Source organism: Convolutriloba macropyga, chromosome 5, assembly GCF_964194025.1.
Source record: "Convolutriloba macropyga chromosome 5, txConMacr16.3, whole genome shotgun sequence".
NCBI lineage: Eukaryota > Metazoa > Xenacoelomorpha > Acoela > Convolutidae > Convolutriloba > Convolutriloba macropyga.
Window position 1 is genome coordinate 72,369,648 of NC_134472.1, and position 24,757 is coordinate 72,394,404.

The following is a 24,757-nucleotide window of genomic DNA, read 5'->3' on the forward strand; positions in this document are numbered from 1 at the left end:
AATTCTCTGGAAGGCTTTAAAGGTGCCATATTTCAAAGGTTATCGGAGAGCAAATTTTTAGCCAATGAAAGAGGACAGGGAGACAAAGCTATTGAATGAAATTTTTAATTTAACATTATTAACTTTCAGAATTACAAAAATCACAAAAAAAGGGAAATGAACACATAACCCACTAGCGTCGGACGAGTTACTCTCAACAGACCGGCGAGCGGTTGGCTGCAGTAGTAGCTAACTGGGGCTGAGTGAGGCTAACAGTGGTAAGGGGGTGAGCGGGGCTGGACGAGAAGGGGTTCAAATCGCCAAGTGGAGGAGGGTGGGGGGCGAGTGCTGCGCGGGGCGGGTACAGTTTTGGTACATCTCATACTTAGAGACCAGTAAGGCTCCAAGAGAGCTGATCAGCCGTTTAATGCGTGCCAGGCTTCACCTGTTTATCACGTTTTTGAGGCCAAAAATTTGAAAGGGTTATACGAAAGATCGGTCAGGCGAAAAATACAAAAAAACCCACAGCACTAGAAAAAAAACCACAGCAATAGAAACATTGTAATCTAAGGTATCTAAAGTTTTGAAATATCAAATAGTCAAACAGTATAAAAATTCGGAAGAGTCTACTTGGATTAGAAAAGTTTAGATTTGAAAAAAAGAAATGATTTTCAATTTAACTGATTCAAAAGATTTTACAAGGGTCATGAGTTTTTAATATTGAAAAAATGTTCTATCTATTGTTAATCTATTGTTATTTCACATAAAAATTTGAATCTTTCGACTTCAAAATGGTTCTCCACTGATCCGGTCACGTTCTCAGATGTTCTTTTTCTGTTTCGAAATTCGAATGATAGAGCCTAAGTGCTGACAAGAGCCTAATACATTTCGTGAAGACATGAAAAATAGATTTAGGAAAATAAACGCAACATGGATTACCGCTGTGGCTGAGTTAGAGCTAGACGAGCTCAAATTGGCACTAGCAGCTTGATACTGTAAGCTCCTAGTGGGCGTTTGGTTCTTCCCTCGATGGACGACCGCAGGTGGCGACGCTCCTCGATTATGAGGCTGGGGTCCAGGAACTAAAGCACTGGACAGGGACCCCGGGGTCGAGACAGGTCTGTGATGATGCGGTGGTGGCGGGGGAGAGGGAGGAGCGGTTCCAGTTAAAACAGTCTGAAAGCAACGTTGCAGTCCAGACATTTTAGCCAATAAACTATCTTACAAAAATACTCAAACAGGGGCTAAATTAGCTCACTTCCAGCGAATAAATATTTCGACCAAGTAAACAAATACTAAAAATATTCTAATAATTAACTTTTGTCCGTGCAAACGGAAAACGAATAAATTTTCTTGCTCAGTGTCTATCGTGTAAATTCTTAATTCAGGATTCAACAGTCACTTCAATTTTAATGGACGAAGAAAGCGCTCATAAAACATGCTTAAAGTAAGATAAAAATCTATTAAAAGCCGCTTTCACGCCAGACAACTTCAGGTAGTAACTAGCAAGAGAAGACAGTGGAAAATAATTATACAATGTTACAATAAAAGTGGTCAGAAAATACACGGACGCAATATCCAATGCTGAATCCAAGTATCTTCTCAACCACGAGAAACTTATAAGGGTAATTAGTGGAATAACAAGTGCAAAATGAAGAAATCTACAATGCGAAATTAAAGTAAAAATTTACAAAATCCAGCTTACAAAAATTGAGAAATCACTGCTAAGTAAACTGAAGAGCCAGTTTTTCAGTTTAATAGCGGTAGGAAAAATTGTTGATCATATTGCAAGGTGTGTGTGTGTGTGTGTGTGTATGTGTGGGTGTGTGTGTGTGGGAGGGGGCAAGTGAAGTTGAAAACCCAACTTTTTATTCCATTATCAAGGCTGAGTAAGAAAATCGAGATAAGGCCAGAAAACTCCCGCCCTTGAAGACGGCCAAAAGTTTTAACTGCTGTCTATCCTTATAGAAACAAATAAATCGTCAAAAAAGGAGGGGTAAGTGTTATTTATATTCAGGCAAGGTCGGTGGTTAACTAAGAGATAAATTAATAAAAAACTATGGAAAAATAGGATGGAAAAATGATATAATCTGTCGTAAGGGCAATTCTAGCACTTATAACACGTAAAGTGCATTTCCTTCACTCAAACGCATTTATTTAAGCACAATGCAATTCAAACCAGCTCGAACAAATGAGCCTGCAGCGTGTGAACAAAATATGAGAAACTGGGGGGCAAGTTGTTTTAAAATAAACAACTTTTTGTTGATGAAAACGTGGAAAATGGGAACTAAAAATTCACGTCATAACGCCATTACAGGCAACGTGTTTTTAAATGTACAAGACGGATTTAAATTGTGTCAATTTGAGAAAACACAACTTAGTTGGAACAATAATTTCCACGATAAGAACGCATTCGAGTTTAGTAGCTAATAAGTTAAACAAACCACCATATCAACATATTATTTTAACTTGTAACTGCAATTAGGAGTTAACTGAAAAACGAGTTTTCCTCAATGCTTTACAACAATATAATGAAACAAGTTTTAATCAATATTTCCGCTTTTAACGTCAAAAACGAGAACTACAATCAGAACAGTAAAAATCAATGAGAAGTGAAAATAAAGCAAAAACGGTTAATTCGCCTTTTAATATGGAAATATAAATAAGGATGTGTTAACAGATGTCAGATAAAGCAATCAGCAACAGGTAGAACAAACAACAGGTAGACGGGATTAGTTCCCTTCGGGGAAAGGCGGTGAAAGTGTTATTACTACATAAGCAAGCAATATAGAAGAGAAAGAGAGCTATACAGTGAAAGAGGTACTCAGTGCGGGGAGGCGCGGTTCGTGGGGGGGGGGGGGGGGGGCGGCTTCTAGCTAGGTATTATGTTTATTTATGCAAATGCGTATGGGTAATTTGAATGGACGGCGTTGCCGCCGTGTTTCTAGTTTCTATAGATTGGGCTGACAAGTTGGCATTTCGCATTGAACGCTGCCTATGAACAAGCAGTAGGGCTACATCCACCCATACCACCACCACCACCCCCACTTCCACCTTTCCGCGCAAATCAGGGATTGCTTTATCCTTGCACTAGTCAGATAGTATCCTCATTACGATTCAAACTAGGTACCCCAACAACACATATTGCTCAACTATTTATTGTTTCCTCAAAAAAGACAACAAAACCGAAATGAACACAAAATAGCAATACAATAATTATGATAGATTGCTGTTCACATCAGTTACGACAATAGACCACCACCATATAAACAACACGGTTCAAGGAATTCCAACAGCAACCGCCGCTTTATTACAAAACCTAAATCCTCAACCCACAACGATCAGAATTCACCACTGAAACGATGCTACAGATAATAAAAATCTGTAAATAAATAACGCATCGCAATAATATAGACTCTACGCAAAATAACCCAAACAAACGCAGTCTTGAGCGAGGTATATAATGACGTAAAAATACAGCTAGAAAAACAGAGTCGCTATAAATTTTCTTTGATGGATGCCCATTGAAGAATCAGACGGATTTGTATGAAAGATTCAGACACAGACGCACAAAAATACGCAGCAATTCTTCCCAACCTGACAACTAAAATAAACAATTGATTTGAATAATTCACACAATATTTGACTGCCACACAAGCGTGTAGTGAAAAAAATCAAAGCACTAATATGACACTACATGTACGACAGAAAAAGAATTCGAATTAAAAATCCCTCTGAACATGAAGTTGACAATTATAAACATTATACTTCCTTGCTACTTGAAAATCAGACAACGATTTATTCAACGCTTGCCTCAAACTAAGACAGCTGTGTACATAACAAATGGTACGAATAGCTACACATTTGAAATTCATCTAGTTCGGCCACCTGCCGTAATGCAATTCAAGTAGACCATTTGAAAACTACATTTTTTTCAGGTAAATTGGAATAATATTCTTCATGCAAATAAAAACACTCTAACCTTCCGAAAAAAATCATTAAACTTTGAGAAACTCAATTGTAAATTCGCTTATAGTTGAGATCTAAAGGTGGTTTCAGTTAAAAAATCAAAGAAGAACACGATGCAAACTTCTTTAGCAATAATTGAGGGCCAACACACTCGAAAAAATCATCTGATCAGTGATAGGAGAAGAGAGGATTCACAACTCTCTTCTCTAGAAGAGGATTTTATTCCTGCAAAAACTTAGGAATCAGAATTTCAAAGAATTGTTTGACTTCAGTTTAATTTTTGGTCGAACAACATGAAATGAACTAATGAGAACATAACCGACTAAGATCACCAAATTACTCTCAAATGGATAGACAGCAGCTGGTTTTGTCAATAGCTAGCTGTGGTTTAGGGAGAGAGGATCGAACTCAAAAAACCGCCCTTCAACCCATAAATTTATGACTCCAAAAACAGTTACGGTGACTAGCACTCATAGTCTAGCCAGCCGAAAGGCACCAAGAGAAATGAATGCCCTCCGGGAGTTACCAGTTCATCCCGTTTCTAAGGACGAAAAGTACAAAAATTGGTCAAGCGAAAAGTCGCATTAAAAAACAGCAGGGCTATTATAATTGCTACAATCTTCAATTGATAGCAATTAATCAATGAAAAACTGTCTTCGTAATCAAGAGTAAAATTTTCCTATAGATTAGAATCCCATATCGGCACTTATCGACAACTGATAATTTGCATGGGAGCATTAAAAGACTCAAATCTCGATTAAACGTCAAATAAATTGTCCTCAATTCGGTCTTATTTTTCAATTTGCCAAAGTCATGCATGAATTCAAAAAAGAATCTCCGAACTTTCAAAATGAATAATCCAACAGAACATTGCGCGCTGCATCCAAAACCCGAAAATGAGCGACTTGTCTGAAATTCCAGCATTACTACAAAAATTTTAAATAGAAATACAGAAAATAAATATAAACAGCCAAAAGATGAAATCGACTCTCCGATTCGTATCAATAACAAATTCCTAACATTAATTAATCAAAACGATTGAATTTCTCAGCAAAATTAGGGGAAGAATAATCTATTTCATCGCCATGGATAATTGAAAAACATATTAAAAAATATTGAATTGATTACCAATTCGTAAAAGCTTGAATGAATGAGTACAAGAAAGTCATAGAACTCATTCATTTAAGCTTTTACGAAACGGTCATCAAAATTTTTCAAAAAGTTTTTCAATTATTCATGCCGATGAAATTTACAATTTAAAACAATATTTTTCAAATATTTTGTCAACATTTCAACAAAGAGACAAATTTTGATTTTCGAAGAAAGTGGTTAATTAAATGAGCTGTAGCTTTATAAAATTTACTGAACAAACCAAAGACAAAACATACCCCGCAGATTGCCGGACAATAGCCGCCGTTGATTCCAATAAGCATGATTGGGATTGAAAGAATAGATATTGGAAAAAGATTTTTGTAAAAAAAAAACATTTTTTAAGTCCGATTTATTTTGATGGCATTTCGTAGTTGAACATACTTCTGTTTCTTAGAGAGAGGCTACAGGGGCTACTGTTGATACCAATAAACGTTAGAGAGAGGTAACTAAAACTTATAGGAACGACGTTCAAATAGCGGGCATCTAAAATTGGGCTTTATGGGTTTATCCAGTTTCTATTTCTGACTTCAATTTTCATTCTGACTCTGTTCATTTTGAATTGCTTTGCTGAGCAACTGATGTTCAAAATCACTTTTAGCAGAATGAGAGAAAAGAGAAACTAGCCTAAAGAAGTCAAAAAGATTTCACGCAAAATGTTGAAAAAGCGGCAAAATGAGGTAAAGCGAAACATTTTTTGTTCGACGAAGTAAAAAAAAAACATAACAGGACAAGTCCTGACGTACAATTCAAAGAATTTTCATTGACTAAACAGAAAACTAGACCTAGAACGGACTTTGAATGGATTGTGAAAACAATTTAGAAAAAAATCCAATCAAAAATCGAAAAACAGTAAAAATCAAAGCGAAATTGCCGCATGTGAACAAAAAACCATTAGGGAGAAAGCGAATTTTTGCTCAAACACCGTTTTCTCACTCTACTTCAAATTTAGAACGGAAAAATTTCACACCTCAAAAACAATTGCTTTTCGCTCCACTTCCTGTTTCGGCGAGACCAAAATCACTACTCCAATTTGACTTCAAAAATCATGAAAATGTGTGAACAGATCTTAAGAAAAACATAGCCGGAAGAATTCCGGAAACGACTCGAAGCAAAAAATTGCCCAGGCTTAATACTAAACAACTAGAACAAATATTGTGAACCCTATAACTCCACAAATGCCATTAAAAAGGAAGAATAGAAACGGCATTCAAAAACAAATTGAAAAAAAAAAACTATAAAAACTTAATGAGTTTTTTTATTAGTACAAAGAAAAATAACGCCGAATAGGGTTCCTATGCAATTAGAGCAATGAAAATCTCGCACAACAATGGTCAAGTCAAATAGGGTGGGTAAGAAACTTGTCAAAGATAAAAAAAGAAAAACTGCAAAAAAATAAGAAAAAATTGGTTTAAAATTTCTCAATTTTTCTGTAATTTTTCCTAAAAAAAAATTATTTATACCAACAAAACTTTAATAAATTGGAATCTGAAGATTCTGTAAGCAACAAGTTCCTATTCAAATCCCACTTAAAGCAGTACAACAAAAAAAACAGGTAAAAAATCATTAAATTTCGTCTAAAAATCAGCAAAACTGATCAAAAACCTCCAAATCAGCATTAAAAATCAAATTAACAATTTGAAACCTTCAATTCCTATCATAACAAGCCTGAAACTAATAAAATATCATAATCAAGCCTCATAACCATCAAAAGTTGCAAAAAAACTGCTTTTAAAAGCCGCACGTGAACAAAAAAATTTCGCTCGCTTAGAGAAAATTTTTTCACACATCAATTTCTCGCTCTCTCAAAAACAGCGGTATGAACAAAAACCACTCTCTTTTCGCTCCGCTCTTCACTTTTGTTCAGCACCAAAATCACTCCAAATTTTTTCTCGCGTTTCATTTCCCGCTTCAAAAATCACTCCAATAAAATTGATTAAAATAAAGGACTTCTCCAATTCTTCGAGTCGTAAAAAAAGACAGCGCCCCAATACAATTCAAATTCTTTGAATTGTAAAAAAATAGGAGCGCTATAATAGCCGGCTGAGAAGATGAGGGCGGCTATTAAAAAGCTAAATAATATACAGAAAATGACTTGCACAAACATAGTACCAAAACCGTAGCCTCGTTTTCACAGAGGAAAAATGTAATTTTATGCCACAGGTTGATGGAACAATCCCCAGTAGGAGCGTTCGAGCCACCTGATCTAAAGACACCAAAAAATTAGGCGTTGTAGAAAAACGACAGTGCAGCTACGAACAAGTTTGAAGAAACTGTGATCACCCACCGATTCCCATTGAAACTCTAAACTTCTGATCAATACTTAGTAAAATTTAAGTTTAGTGCTACAAAAAATCTCGAATATTCAGACACAAAATCTTATAAAACTATCTCTCCAGCACTATACACAATTCTCTTTGACCTCCGACATTCCAAAAATAGCTATTTTTGATCAAACCGTAATTTAAAAGTAGTAAATTTTGACAAAAAAAAATGTCCTCCTTCACGCCTATTAAACTTAATTAGCACTAGTTATCGAAGGCAGCCATCCTCTAACTAAAAACTTCTAACGAAGTTTCCAATATCTAAGAACATAGCCGACTAACGTCGGGCGAATTGCTCTCAAACGACCGGTGAGCGGTCGTTTGAGAGTCCCCAAAAAGTTTGAGCTGTGAAACAGAGCTGAAAGGCTCTAAGAGCACTTAATGCCCGCTGGGCGCTACCTGTTTATCCCGTTTTTGAGGACGAAAAGTCAAAAGCGTCAGACGAAAAATCGGTCAAGCGAAAAATCGCATAAAAAAAAGACCAACAGGACTAATATAATTGCTACAAACTTCGTTTGAGAGCAATTAAACACAATTATAAACTTTTTGTTCAAACTTTCCTTGGCTGAAAATGCACACATCTTTTATTGTTTATCAAAATTTGCGATGCAGAGACTGCAAAAATAGAGAACATCAGCCCTTCTGTTTCTGCTTGCTTTTTTCGCCTTCTCAGATTGCGCAAATAACTGTTAAAGATCAAGGCAAATAAATACACGTAAGATAGAGAGTAAGTTTTTCCCAACTTCAGGAAATTAAAGATGAAAGTGTGAGATAAAATCGAAGCACGCTAAATCGATAAGTCAAATAAAAACGGATACTTTTCATTATTCAAGTCATCTAAAAATTTGGCAACGTTTCGAACCAAACTTGAATGAACTCTAAACAGTTCGAGATTTTATTCCAACACTGTAGAATAAGGGGAAAAACCAATACTCCTTGCTGATGAAAAACAATAAAATACAGTAACAAAAATTGATCAGATTTTATTAAATTCGATTTATGAAAAAAAACTGGAATATCAAAGCCAGTTGAGTAGCGCTTAGAGAAGGTAGATCCAACGCAAGTAGGGAGATTACAAATCTGGTAAAAACTTGAGAGGAAAGGCTTAGGCGAAATTAAGATGCTCTGTTTAAAGCGCTCCTTTTATGGACCTGCCTGCCTGCCACAAGACACTGGCCTGGCACGCGTGAACAAAATTTGGCCACAAAAATTTCCTTCCGCTTTTTTGGAAAATCGTGACTGGTATCGTTTAAAGAAAGTTGGCCGTAAAAGAGCACCAGGGGACAGACTATATATAATACAGTGAATGTTTCAAAGGTATAATTGGTGGGTAAAATGCGGAAGTGATAGTGTAATAAAATGGGTTAAAACACAGCCTTATCTTCTTCTTTTTGCCCATTTTATTAGCCCAATATAACCCATAAAACGTGGCAACTTCCAGCTAAGACATGCAATATAGCAAAACATGGCGAAATGCGACCAACAAGCTCACTGTATGTCAATCTATCGAATTCCGTAGCTGTTCACTTATTTTGTTGAATTATTTTTCCATAACTATATTACTATGTGCGTTTTTGTTCCAATTTATTCACAATTATTCTCTCTACTTGAGATCTAGCCATTTTACTATTGACAAGTGATACAAAAGACATTCTACTCTCAAGGATAAAAGACCGGTGCAAGGGTAACTACTCGGGCCATAGTTTTTATATGTCTATATTTAGCAACAAAAGATGGGTGCCTGTAATTTTCCATGGTTCCACTTTCATTATCATCATGCAGTGACTTCCTTCAAAGCCATAAAGGCTCTTGGACTAGATTTACATCAAAAGATTTTGCAACGGACTTTCGCAACAGACAAGAACACTACCCGAGAAAAAGATCAGATAGCAAACTCGCCAGTGATAAATCTTATCAATTTAAACATCGCGATTGCGTCGCGTCGGGTAGTTACAAAACTACAAAAAAATACCAGACACAAGTTAAATCAGCTTAAAAAAAGTCAAAATGGAACGATAAACTGGTAGTGTATGCTATGAAATCATTAAAATATTTAATTCAGATTCATGGGAAAACGCAAAATTTGTTTTGTATGTCAGGTTACAAAATCGAGAATTTCTTGAAACTCTTTGTAACATCATAAGGAAGCTCCTGAACATTAATAGATTAATACCACGTAAGTCAGCAATTCTCAAAGCAAAAAGATTCTAACAACTAACAAATGAATTCAAATCCAGCTGTCCACAAAAATAAGCAAACACTTCATTTAACGTGAAGAGACTTTCGAATATGTGAAAATTGAAGTAAATTCTCTCGATCCATAAATTTTGACCAAACCACTAGAAATCGGCACCTTTTCGTTAAATCTCCCACGGTTTTATATGCCCACAGACATTCTCTACAAGAAATGTTAAGCAAATACACGCCTGATTGAATATCGTCCATTAACTTTAAAAAACAAGACGACTCGCGCGAGACTGTGCGTAGCACAGAATGTTCCAACAAATGTCTCAAGTTTGTCTTTTTATTCTCAGTTGACAAGATCTTCTGACAGTCAATTTTCCGAAGATAAACTGAAGCATTTTTATAGTAGCAACCTTGGGTATTTTTATTTTGCAAAAATGAAAATTTCAGAACCTTCATGTTAAATTTATCAGATGAAAAATCAATTGCGTTCTCAATTATTTTGCAACTAATAGTTTGTTTTCACAGTCTTATTTATACTTCAAAGAGTAGCAATTGAAAACTTTAGGCAAACAAAAAAAAAATTGAAAAAATTAGGGTGGAATATGTGAAGTTCCCTTTTGGGCAAGAAACTAAGATCAAAAAATTTTCAATTGATGTGTCTTATACTCCCAAAATTTTAAATTCAACAATTAAAAGCGAACCGAAAAAAAGTTCTTCAGGGTTTACATTACAAATCAATTTTATTTAAACTTTGCAGCTGAAAAACGGACATTTTTCTAATATCAATTAGCTCAAACTGGTAGATTCTCGTGTTTACTGATTTAATTTTTAATAACAACCACCGTTGACCCGCTTGAAGAACATTGGGGTTGAAACAGAAAGATAAAATATATAGAGAAAGAAATTGACAGAATTTTTCTAAGTGTCAATTTCTTTAGTGCGCAAATTGTGCATATTCGGTTAGATTCCAAAAATTACGCTTAATTCAGCCGCTAAACTGAAGGCTTTTAAGAATGATATTGATGCCAGCTAGCAATCGCTTTAATGAACGTTGATAACCTAATGAACCATGACTTGATGAGCGGTCTTTGAATCCTTATCATTTGATTTTGCTTTTGATTTTGCTCTTTTGACTTTGAACGTTTTCACTACATTGCATAATTAAAAAATTCAATTCGTGAAAGAATTTAAACCCATTCAGTTGAAACACATAGATGACTGCATTACATTTTGAAGATTTTCAATTAAGTGAAGCCAGCAACCAATTGTAACCCAGCTGAGAATTTGAATTTTTTTGAAGCACCAGGAATAATCAACAGAAAAATGACGTTTTCTTTTCTCTCAAAAAGTAGATTTTCTTTGTTCCGCTTGCAAGAATCCCATATTTAAGCAAACCCGCGAAAGTTCAATCAAATCATTTTTCAAACTAACTACTGGATGTGAGCTTATGGAGCTTTTATAAATCGGCAAAAATTATTTCTCAAAATTTTGTTTGTCCTTTTTGTTTAATCAAAGTAGTTTTAGTTATTTTCAAACACTACTTCGGTTGATCCGATAAATCTTCAAAATGGAGGCACCAATTTGCACACAAAATAGTTTCTTCGAGAAACCAGAGAAAAATCAACAAGATGCACGACGCATTTCATTTTCATTTAGTCTTTTCCTTGTGCCCTAGAAAAAATGATCTCTAGCTTTTGGTGTGCATCGGGAGTATCAAAGTCGATCAATTGGATTCAGGTCCAGGCAAGTCAACCTACAGAAAACAACTATAAGATACAATAAATTGAGTAAAAAACATAACCGACTAACGTCACGCGAATTGCTCTCAAACGACCGTTGAGCGGTTGGCTTTGACAGTAACTAGACACGGTTTAGTGAGGCTAGCCTTAGCTTTATTCTGCAACTTTTAGTTTTCTAGCCTTGTAAATAAATAAAATTTGCAAAATATTGAAATACTTAAAAGAAAAGCTTCCGGATTTCGCAGTGAAAATGTTTAAAACTATTTTTTGTCTCTGGAGTTATGCCAAGTAACCCATCTGCAAGATTGGAAAAGCTTCGTTGGCCAGTAATGATCCTTAAACTCAGAAAAGGACAAAAATATTTTAAAATTTTGAAAACAATCGCACATTTTAACAAAATCTTGCTAAAATTCATGATAAATAAATTTTCTTCAATCCTTTAACCATAGAAATTATGAAGCAGCTTATTATCAAACCTCGGAGTTCCTAGGACCCTGGTGCCGGAAAAAATGATTAAAAAAATCAAAAAATTGCTGATACTAAAATCTGGAAAACAATCCATTACATCTAGAAGCTATGCACTAACCTATAATTAAACCCTTGAGGAGGTTATGCGTCTCTTGAAGCTGGAGAAACCTAAAAAGCGATAAAAAATTTCATAACTTGAAAAAAATGAAAGTTCAAAAAATTGCAAAAATTTGTCATACTAAAAAATTGAAAGCTCTTCAATGATGAAAAAAATTTTCGACTTATTATCAAACGCTTAAGGACATTTTCTGGCCCTGCGTCTAGAAAGACGTGAATAATGAAAAATAAATCTCAAAAAAATGAAAAAATTTGAACTGTCAAAAAAAATGCTAAAATTCGTGATGTTAAAATGTTGAAACCATTCTACTACCACTAGAAACAATGCAGTAACCTATTATAAGACCCTAGAGGAAGTTTCCTGACAGCTAGGGCTGAGAAAACTCAAAAAATGACAAACATTTTCAGAAAGCTTAAAAATTGTGAAAATTATAAAATTGCGTGTCTTTAGCGATCGGTTGTTTGTAAGTAAACACGGGGGAGGGGGTGCACCGGGGGGTGATGCGGGGGGGGGGGGGGGGTGGGGTGGGCAATAGCTGGGTGGGGGGCAACAGCGGGGTGGGAGGTGGGGGCAATAGTATGGGGGGTTAACAGTGGGGGTGTCTTCAACCGCTATGAACCGCCTTCACCCCATAATTATAAGTCACCAAAACAGTGAGCTGAAACACAGCTAAAAGGCTCTAAGATCATATTTTATACTCATATTCTCAATGAGAATTTTAAAAATAAAATACTTCATTTTGTAAACAGAAAATGACTTGCACAAACATAGCACCAAAACCGTAGCCGCGTTTTCACAGAGGAAAAATGTAATTTTATGCCACAGGTTGATGGAACAATCCCCAGTAGGAGCGTTCGAGCCACCTGATCTAAAGACACCAAAAAATTAGGCGTTGTAGAAAAACGACAGTGCAGCTGCGAACAAGTTTGAAGAAAATGTGATCACCCACCGATTCCCATTGAAACTCTAAACTTCTGATCAATACTTAGTAAAATTTAAGTTTAGTGCTACAAAAAATCTCGAATATTCAGACACAAAATCTTATAAAACTATCTCTCCAGCACAGTAGACATTTCTCTTTGACCTCCGACATTCCAAAAATAGCTATTTTTGATCAAACAAGTAGTAAATTTTGACAGAAAAATTGTCCTCCTTCACGCCTATTAAACTTAATTAGCACTAGTTATCGAAGGCAGTCATCCTCTAACTAAAAACTTCTAACGAAGTTTCCAATATCTAAGAACATAACCGACTAACGTCGGGCGAATTGCTCTCAAACGACCGGTGAGCGGTCGTTTGAGAGTCTCCATAAAGTTTGAGCTGTGAAACAGAGCTGAAAGGCTCTAAGGGCACTTAATGCACGCTGGGCTCTACCTCTTTATCTTGATTTTGAGGACGAAAAGTCAACAGAGTCAGTCGAAAAATCGCCTAAAAAAGACCCACAGGACTAATATAATTGCTACAAACTTTGTTTGAGAGCAATTAATAATAACTATTAAGGTTTTAAAAGTTTAAGCGTACAAAAGAAAAAAAAGAGAAACTAAAAAATTTTACTTTTATCATTAATTAATTTTTAGCTTTTCTAGATCCTTTGTCTTAAATGCCTGCGAATTCCACGTTTCCTAAAATTTCCTTGTTTTGTTACATTGGAAACTTGTTGAAATACCTTAAAAGTAAAAATAACAACAACCTAAAACAATAATTAAGCGGAGCCCGTTAACTTTTCTAAAAAAATTTTGTTGTTTTGCCTTTTGAATACATGGTTTTTTATAAAGGAATTATAAACATTTCTTTTCCTGTTTTAAAACAGAACCTTAACATAGCCAAAATTTTTGTGAAATAGCCACCATTGACGCACATCGGTATTGAAACCAGAGAAAATGGAAATTTTTCTCAGTGTCAAAAAGTGTTCTTATTGGGTGTCTCGCTGGAGTTAGATTCTAGAAATATAATTAATTCAATTTCTTAACTAAAGGCTATTTAGCTTATAACTAATGACTGACAATTGCTCAAATGAAATTTGATCATCCAACACACTATGAATAAGTTTTTTCAGTTTATCCCCTTTCTTTTGATTTTGCTCCTTCGACCTTGCCCGTGGTCGATATGTGCAATTCAATAAGTGAATCAATTACAATTCTTTTCAGCAGAAACAGTGAGTAAGGTTAGTCAGAAATCAAACAGTGAAAGTCGTCTTATGAAAACCGAAAAACTTGAATGAAAGGTAAAAAGAATCCAAAAAAATCATTGCGGCATGAAATTGGGAAACAACTCGAACAGTCCCCTCTGTAACGAAAACTAGATTTTCAGTGAGCTGGTAATTAGTTAAGTAACAAAGCTAAAAAAATGAGTCCAAAGGGACAGAAAAAATTTTCATAAAACACCAACTTAATTTAAAATTATAAAATTAGAAAGAAAATTAATAAATTCATTTTATAATAGAAGTACACCTAACATAATTATTTTTTTTTCTATGCAATTAAAACCTTCAATTTACTCACAGAGCAATAGTTGAGCCAAAATTTTATAATAAATTAATACCCCCCATTCGTTTCCTTTTTTGTTTTCCTTGCAAATTTTTTAGTAGCTCCCCATTCTCAATATGCAAAAAAAGTTGTAGATTATTTATAAAAATCAAAAGTAGCCTCTAAGGGCTACAAAATGTTTTTTTCTCTACGCTGCGTAAATAAAAAGTGAAAATTTGACTGAAGAAAAAAGTCGGCCTCGCATATATATTCCCCAATTTTGAAAAAATGCTGGAACAATTACCAGAATGACTACAAATCCCTAATATCGATAGCAAAATATTGCTTAAATTAACATTCACTAAAAGAGGTAGTTTCCAAATACGGTGGAATTGCGTATTAAAATTGAACACACCTGTGAGCGAACATTTTACAGGTCAATTTTGTTATATGCTCCCCACCAGATCAGATAGTCAACTTCAGTGGAGGGAATTGTAGTTTGCTTTTTTAGTCCAGTGGCAATAATTTCACTAACGAGCTTCGAATGATCCTATTACGGCTTATTTTAGACAACTAAAATAATTTAACTTAAACTGAGAAAAAATACCAATTTCGCTGCACTTCATTTAACTTTTGCATCTATTCTGTTTCGCACTCCCCCCCCCCTTTCTCGATGTTTTGTGTTGTTATATAGCATGCTATTACGTAAAAAAAATAACACGAGCAACTGAGGATGTAAAAGTTATATGCGCGCTAAGGTGGGGGGGGGGGGAGGGGGGAGGAGGAGGGCAGAATAGATCCCGACTTTTAGTGGTAAACTTCTGGCAAAAGTAAATTGATTTAAGCTACTTCAAAGCCGGCATAAGAGTACATCGTTACAATCAATTCAAGGCGAAGTCAACACCATTAGAAGAACACTGCGTTTTACTGACCTTAAATTCACATCCATAATTTACAAAACAGCGGAAGACATTTGTAGCTTAGGCCAAGAATGATATTTCTACAGACAGTTCACCCAACAATGAGCCTTACAGATGACCATAAGGATGAAAATCAAGACAACAATAAAAAAACAGCAAAATTTAGGCTGTTCAAGCGCAATCAGATTTTTGCAAAAAAGATTCTGTGAAAAGACAAGCAGAAGAAAGCGAACAGTAGCTACGAACTGGCAGCTATCAAATCTCAGAAGATTCCTATGATAAAACTTTGATAACGCAAAGAAAGGCATTATCATGCAGGCAATTCAACATTTGTCTAAAAAATGTTGATTTGCTACGTTAGACATTGCAGTAACGGATAACCGAACAATCCCTCTATAGAGATTTATCGTGTGAACATGTCACAAATACAAGGATCAAACTAATGTACCAAATTTAAATTCCATACTCGATGGCACGTTTCACATGCAATTTTGAAACTTTTTGGTTTCTTTACTTATCAGTAGATGAGAATCACAATTTCGCATTCAACTTAGTGCATTTGCGCTCACGAGTAGGCGTTTCTATCCTCTTTCAAGCTTGCGGGGTTCAGCTGTCTCACTTCAGTTATCAAAATTGAAAAAGAACTACGCCAAAAACAATTTTCCTCGACTTTTGATTATTTGTAAATTTTGCTAAACAATTATTTTCAGAACTCCTATAAAATAAAATCTACCGCCTCTTTATAGACTCTTCACCAGAACACGGCAGACAGTTCTAACAAAATTTGTGTTCACATTTTTTAACTCAACTATAGGCTGGGCAAAAACTAGGGTCTTTCGGCAAACACACCCAAGTCCTCATTACTCTGTAGTTCACTGTTAACTATTTACGTCATCTAATTAAATAGTCTTGTTGAATTCACCCTTTGAAACAACTCATTTGAAAACAATTACAAATTGATGGTTAAAAGTTTTTTAAAAATAATTTCAATGTAATGATACAGAAAAGTCCACATATGAACAATATGATAGAGTATGATTGAAAAGGTCTGCATGTCTTGAATGCCCTCAATAAGATATGCATAATATTATTGATCAATATAAAAAAAGAGATCAAAAATTCAAAAATGTTTGAAAAGTTGACAAAAAATTGTCTTACACAAAAGTTTGTTCACGCCGCATGCTTTTAAAATTTTGGTGACGAGGGATAAAAACAAATCCCGAATTGTTTTTCAACTAAACTAAATCACTTATAGATAATAATTGAGATTTACAATGTTCTATGCGTTACTTTTCTCGCAAAGACTGACCACGCATGTATTGAACAAAATTCGCCAAGTCACTTTTTTCATATTTTACCATCAAAAGTATAAGTCTCACATTGATGGCGTCTTGAATAATAACAACGGCTACAATTAACATAGAGTAATTTTCATCAGAAAGTTTTGAACAAAAGATAATATGACTGTGACGCTGTCAGCTATAACTAAAGCATAACAAGTCCACATGCTATATCGTCCTCCGGAGGATATAATTCATTACACACAAAACAGAACCAACAAAAAACCACCACCAGCTCAACATGAAAGAACTCCTTTGTTGTGATTATAAAGGTCGAGAGCTATCTTCACTTTCAAAAGCTGTCGTCATTCAGTGAAAAACAACAATAACCACAACAACAATAAATAAACAATAACCACTAGCTCAACTTTGGGCTTTGCCTTCAAAAATTTCTAAATTAAAATTGAACAGAACTTGAAATTGGACCAAAGGGGTAGTAAATTGAAAAGAGCAATTTGGTTAGAGCACTAAATGAAACAAAAACGTAGAACAAACTATTCTGGTAAAATAAAATAATAAAATAAAATATATCGATCTGCGTGGAAATTTGGTTAATAGTAGCTAATAATAAAATTTCTTTTAGACCATGCTTCGCTGAAAAATTTAAGAGCTTTAATGTTTTTAATGCTTACCACCGAAATAACCTAGGTTTAGCAACGAGCGAAATGAAGACTTCAGATAAAGCAGAAAATGAGAGCAAAACAGTTTTGAGTTTCTTTCAACTAATGCAACCAAAATTGAGAACTTTGAGTCAAAATGATCGCAATCTAGAGCGCTGAAAATAATCAGGTCCAAAAATAAACAGCAAGCTTAAAACAAATTAACGCTCCGGGCAAATGTCTTACCTGATAAACACACTCTGCTGGCTGCTAAGCTGGCTTGCCAGTTGAAGCGGGTCTTCTCTGAGTGGGGGAGGAGGAGGGTTGAAGAGGGAGTTGACAAGATAATCAAGCAGCCAGAACAGGTAGCCGGGAAACAATTTGAAGACTGGCGGTGGTTAGGGAGTAGTAAAAATACAGTTGGGCTTTCTCCATGTCAGATCGGCTGGGGGCTCAAAAACAAGCACTGTCTCTTTCTTTATTTCTCCTTGAATAGAGTGGGTATTTTGGGTACAGGAGATTGTGGAAATGTCGCGATTGTTTCCTTCTCTACAATAATTTGAACAGCTCTGTCACTCACATTAACGGTCTGTTGCATTCACATTACTACTAAAATAGACGGGAGGTGAAAATTTGGGTGAACAGGCAAGCATAATGCACAGCCCCCTTACGAACTGAATACACTTAATCAAATATTTTGAAAGCCTACTTTCATAGACAAGGTGACTTAATTATTATTCAAATTTGAGGGCACGAAAGTGGGCAATTAGGTTTCATATTGTCTAACTTCGTCAAGTCATATTCATATTCAATATTTCACGGCGTCATTACGCAAAAAAATATTAACCTCACCTCAGAAAGATAAACAATACGCACAATTAGTACCATTGTTTCCAACCCTTTGTACCCAAATGAAGTGAGCATTTTACATATTGGTAGATTTGAAACACAAAGTTGCGAAAAAAATAGAAACATAGCAAAACGTGTAAATCTACATTAACTTAGTCCACACTTCGAGCATTAAAATTGCAGCAAAAATTCAGTAACCTTGAGAAGTCTGATTAGACAGTGTAAAAAAAGTTCAATATTACAGAAAAATGAGGCCGCTGTTATAAAATAAAAAATTCTTCCTGCTTTGCAAATCTACCAGTTATTTACCTACCATGACTGAAATTTAACTGTACAAATGATTGAGTGGCTTTAAATTCAGCTCTGCATTTTAGAAACCAGATTCCAATTTCTCACGGTAGCTTTATAGGAAAGTTGGGAGTAGCCCTACAAAATTATAGACAGGACATCATTTATAATTTTTGCCCAATAATGTGATAAAATCAGTTACTGAAATTCAAATTATGAAAACGGTTGTCAAGCTAACTATGATTCTTTGTGGTTCTTACCGAGTTCGCAATGAAAGAGGCATTCACCGGAGAGGCATTCAAAACTTCGATCAGGTTAAGGAGATCTTCAATGCCTGTTAATTTTTGTTCAAATTAATGTAAGCAAAGATTTCAGAGCGTACAGAAACCCTTTTATAGAGTGAGATGGGTCAATTAAGTTCCGAAAAAATATCATACAACTGGATTGAATATATACAAATGATTGAGTGGCTTTACAAATGATTACTGAACACTTTAGCGACTACTGAACACTTGAAAATAGACACAAAAACATTCAAATAGATGAGGGAATATATATATATATATATATATATATATATATATATATATATATATTGCAGTAACAAATGACCTCACACACAATTAGCTGCTCTATGGTAGAGGCAAGAGAGAAAGTCGTTTTTCGATTTCTTAACGCGTGATCAAAATGTCGAACATAAATCGATGAAGATGACAAACTAAAAACAGCATGACATGTCCAGAATTAGAAATAAAAGAAAAAACTAAAGCGTTGAAATTCAACAAATTTAGGGAACAATGATAATCAACAAAGCATACGACCCTACAATTCATAAAAAAAAGTATAAAACCTGTAAAAAATTCCTTTCAAAATCACAAAGCGAGGAAATTATCAAAACCAGGTACGATTTATTCAAGATTACCCCTAGCGTTTTTGCTAAAGATGAGAGAAAAGATGCGAAAAAGGAGAAAAAAAAGATTGCTGAAACCTATAATGTTTTCGAAAATTAGTGGCGTCGAAGTTATTAGCGCACAAAACCATTTGCAAAACAAAAAACACGAAACAAAATCCTTCAGACCATTAAAAGTTAGTGGCAGCTACAATTATTTCCCAATTCGACTGAGAGACACAGTGACGATAAGATCAGCAAGGCAAGTGAAGATCAAAAAATGAAAATAAGGTTCAACAATCACAAGTGATCGAAAGTAACTAGCGTATTAGTATATAACATTAGCGACAACTGAACACTTGAAAATAGACACAAAAACATTCAAATAGATGAGGGAATATTCAAATTTCCAGATTTCAATATTCAAAACATATTCACTCTTTCCCTAATTTTTACTATTCTAGCGTGATCAAAGTCAATATTCCTATTTTTTCCTCTCATTGGCATAAAACCTTTAACCGACTAACGTCGGACGAATTGCTATCCAACGAAAGGCGGGGCAATTCAGTTAATGGGAGGGGTAATGCCTAGAAAACATAATGGGTGTTTAACAAAAAGCGATGTTTCAAACTCTCAACATCCCAGCTAACCTGAGTCCTTAAACACTCAGCAATCCGGCTTTGTTGACAAAATTACAATCATCTTCATAATAGTAACAGACCTAATTTCGGTATTAGAGCAATTTAGATCACAAAAAAGTCAAGCATGAAACAGTAACTAGAGATTGAAAGAAAGTTCAAAAATGAAGAAAAGCGCAAAAGTCATGCAAGAGATTGCGTTTACAATAATTGCTTCGAACTTTGCTCGAGAGCAATTAAAATTCGACGAAAAAGCAATCAGTCTTTTATAAGAAAGCAACCATTGACTCAAACCGCAAATAGCTTCATTATTGATTCAAAAATATCCAAAATTGATTAAAACGGACACTAAAAGAGGATTAAAACGGACACTAAAAGAGGACAAAGTTAAGGTAATCAATTCAAATTAGCAAAGCAGAGGTAAAACTGCTGTATCAAACAATTTTGATAAATAGTTGAGCCGTCTTTGCAACAAGTATTGCCAATTTAAGCCAAAAACGGCTTAAATGATCTGCCGCTAGTTTTACGAAAAAAGTAAATTATCAAAAAATTCACCCATAATTTTCAGCATCATTTGTCAACTTCATATATGAAATAAATGAAACCATTAAGCATATTCTAATTAAGTATTAACAAAATAACAAAATTTGAAAAAAAACTTTTGAGAAGAACAAACAACGGAAATCATTTGATTTTCAAAAATTCAAATCTCAATAACACCTCGAAAAAAAAAACGCAATTCGAAAGGCCGTTTTTAAAAAAAACTATACTACTCACAACTCTACGATAAATATATCGATCGTCCACAATTGAACAAAAAAACAGCTGAGTTTTAGTTCATCTCGCACTAAGTGGGGTCAGAACAAAAGCGGTAACTTATATATCCTGGCATGGCACATGGCACAAAAAGTCTACTATGGCTGCTCTCAGTAATGTCAATAATAGAATTTTGAGCATTTTCAATAATTCATTTTGACCAAAGAAATCAAACCAATGTTGGCTCCCCAAGGTTAAACATACAAAGAAATCTAAAATTCAAATTTCTGATAAGAAAAGGCACAATAAAAATCAGCCAGACTCAAATAATTGTAACAAGCTTGGAGCCGACCATTAGAATAACATACGTCAAACCAACACGTCAAAAAAAACTATGCCTCTTCCCTCCACTGTTTTCAAATTTCCGGCGCAGTTCTAAATCTCTACTTACCATGTTCAGCTCGCATGCTTCAAGTTTTTCCTTTCACAATCCCATATTCAGAGTAGTAAACTCTACTTTTGAGATCGTGTTAAAAAATCAATTTATTATAACTCACAAAAAATCTAACTCGATTTTTTTCAATGAAGCCAAAAACTTAAGTTTAAAGGAATACAATCTTAGGCAGTAGAAGAGGGAATCGGAAACAAAACCCAGCAGTTATATAATTTCAGATAGCAAACCACTAATTGCCGTCTCCTCCTTGAGGCAAACTAGCCAAACCGAAATAATTGCTTTGGGGCCTTTTTAGCCCACAGAAAGGTAACTAACAAAAACAATCGAAACGAAGAAGAGTTGGTATTTTATGATTGTAGCCTAAACACTACGGTGAATATCTTGTGTAAACAATCCTGACTGAAATGCACTTCGCCAATCTCTACTTAACGGATTTGTTCATGACGTGAGGAATTAAGATAAGATAAATACTCTAAGCTTTCGATTGCTCGTTATATCAATCTAGCAGCGGGTTTCCACGTTCACAACAACAAATTCTACTGTAAGAAATTGCAGTAAATTCACAAAAGTCAGAATTTCAAAATTAACGAAAAGGTTGCCACGAAGAAGTTATCCGTTTAGAAGTTCTCAAAAATAGTTGATTGATTATTCTTTCGAGGTCATACCCAAATGCTAGAAAGATGAAAAACAACATATATATTCGGAATAAGTGTTTTTTAATTAGCTGCAAACTTAGCACGAGACAACAGCACGAAATTGAAAGATTGAGAGCAAATTCAATTCAACTGAAATTGTGTCAAAAAGTGACCAGACTCCTTCGAAAATGAAATTGCTTTGCACCCTAGTTTACAGAAGACTTTCACAATAACTTATAACTTCTACGATGGCGAAAAGCACAGTAAAAACCACAATTACTGTAAATCCACAACCCCAGTGAAATATCCACAGTAAAAATCCAGAGCGATTTAGAGTATAACAAATCGATGATTCTGCCAGGCCGAAATTTTTGCAAAAAACTATACTTGTCATTAATCATAATCAAAGAGTTGCTCAAAATTCAACGCCGAAAACCAATACTGCTTGTAAACAGGTCTTTAACAATTTCAGAAAATCAGTAATAAACATTAGCGGACCGAAGTAGGAAGAATTGATTTCGAACGAGTGATGGGGCTGAGCTTAATTGTGGCATGTTTCAGCGGGCGCGGTTGTTGGGGGGTGGGGGGAGTAATCAGAGCACTCTTCCGACCACTGCTAAGACTTAGACAGTAAAATGAAAACAAGTTAAATGCAGAAAGGGCGCGGTTATTTTTTGTTCTTTTAAAAATAATTTAGACCTTGAAAGCACTGGAAACTAAACGTGCTGATAAATTCCAAGCTACAAAAATTTCCGTTAATTATTAGATTGATAAACAATTTCTCTGGAAAATCAAATAGTTCATTAAAGTTTAAAAAATGCATATAATTTGCAACCTTTACCTCGGAACATCTCGAATACAAACATTTGAACAATAACCTGAGGTAGGCAGACAAGATAACAAAAAGCTTACTAATAGGTTTGAGAAAAGAGAAGAAAAATTGTCGCTAAAAATTTCCAAAATTGATACGTTAATTTTGTATATCTGGGAAAGTGTTTAAATCGTTTCTTGAAATGCGAGCACATCAAAAAATTATAACAACGCAGACACAAGTCGTTCTTTTAAAATAATATTATGCGAAAATAATTGTATTTGTTGAAAAATATACGTTTTTTTTTCAAAAAAAAATGAAATTCATAATTTTAAATTATTGTTAAATTATTTTGCCGCCGTCATTTTGCCTCTTTTTCTCTCGTAAATGACTCGATCAAAATAATTTTCTCAACCTCGCTTTGGTATTGTTCTTTTTGCATAAGTTTTTGAGGTTAAAACAAAAACTGTTTCAAGTTTTTTTAAAAATTAAATTTTTTAGAACTTGATTTTTTTGGGGCACCGATTAATTTGAATTAGCTGCTACCATATTTATCTAGCTCTTAAAATTTTTTGCTCCAAAAAACGACAACATGATAACAAAAATGGTTCTTTCCTGGCTCATGAGAAGAAAATAAGCAATGGTCCTCCTAGCCTAACTGAAGGCCCTCCTCAAATGAGTAAATTTGGCAAAAATTGAATCAGAAAAAAATTTCATCATGTCACCTATAAGGGTTTTATTCTAATTAATTTAGCGGACCTTAAAGTGAAACCAATTTCGGACCACTTTTGGTTACACTTATAGCAGTAAACTGCCCTGAATTAAGTTATCGGCTAAATCTTAATTAAGAGCACTTAACACCACGCTAAAATCAAAAGGACAAGAGTGAAAAAGTCTCTCAAAAAACAAATCACTCAAGTGATCAATCAATACTGTATAAAAACGGTGACCAAAAACAATACATAAAAAGACACACACGGCTATAATTGCTTAGAATTTCGTTCGAGCTCGACCACAAAGTTGCCGGCTAATCAGTCAAATCAAACTGAACATATAAGATGGAAAACACCTTCAATTGTCCGAACTGAGAGCGAGCGTCCATTTTAGCATCGTTCTACGCCCCAAGAAAATGGACAATAAAACTTCGAACAGGCACGATTCATGCTTTCGGTTCGACCACTGAATAAGTAGATCAATTGAAGTTGAGAAATTGACCGAAGTACAAGAGAAAAATTAAAGGACAGCTTTTCCTTGAGACGTGTGATTGAGGTCTATCGGTTCAAAATGTGAAGTAATAACAATAGCCCAGGTTAAACATGCATAATTTAAGTAATCTACACTGAACAAATTTAAAAAGTTTAAAAAATGTTTATGGCATATTACCCACAGCTGCGATAGGACTCATTGAAAGAAAAGAAACTTAATTGAAACCCGTAAAAGATAGATTTCATAAGGAACAGAGCTCTGTAGAAATTTAGATGTCTGAGATGAGCGTTTCAAAAAAGTAAGTAGATTGAGGTGCATTTTAATGGGTTTCAGTTAGTGAACGCATTTAGAATTTAAAACTAATTGTGCCGAAGTCATTAACTTAGATTGGGTTTATTCAAATAAAAAAAAACTTTTCATGACCTAAAATCTCAGAAAGAGAGAAACAGATGACGTACACCAAGTAAATTGCTGAGCAATGCTCAGTGATATATTAAGACAAACCGTTCGAAGAATCTTGGAGCTAGACACTCAATTGATACACCTACGAGACTACTCCAGCCTCGAATTGAAGTAAAATTTGACTGACACCATAGCCAACTCTAACGTGAATTAGATTGTTTAATTACGGCGCTTAAAAAGCAGCAGTAAATGAAAATTAAAAAAACCCAATATGAAACTTAAAAACTTAATTGGAAAAAAACTTGGTTCAGACTCCAAAATAAATATTTGCAACAAAAAATGTGATACCCTGTCGGTTCAAATACTACTTATAACAGGACAGACAAATTAAAAAGATACATATCGAGGTTACCTTGAGATAAAGTCAAAACCGGAAACTTTTTTCACGAATTCCAACATCTGACGTCCCCAAAAAATCTTCCCCAAAAAATCGACTGTTCTTGTCGAGTTAGTGCCTGCCACTAGGAACGACAAGCAATATGTCAAAATACAATAATGCTAAAGAATCAAAA

General features: G+C 34.8%; 1 protein-coding gene across 6 annotated transcripts in view; it reads right to left on the minus strand.

The window, feature by feature from the left end:
- LOC142339617 (uncharacterized) overlaps nt 1-24,757 on the minus strand; it is a 111,081-nt gene that overhangs the window by 77,489 nt on the left and 8,835 nt on the right. For 3 of the 6 annotated variants that reach the window (XM_075389781.1, XM_075389785.1, XM_075389786.1), the window contains exons 2-3: nt 17,504-17,866; nt 919-1,155 (exon numbers count right to left, since the gene is read on the minus strand). The gene's annotated coding sequence lies outside the window, so the exon portion shown is untranslated. The remainder of the gene's footprint in view (nt 1-918; nt 1,156-17,503; nt 17,867-24,757) is intronic. The other 3 variants (XM_075389784.1, XM_075389782.1, XM_075389783.1) reach the window with 3 other exon arrangements.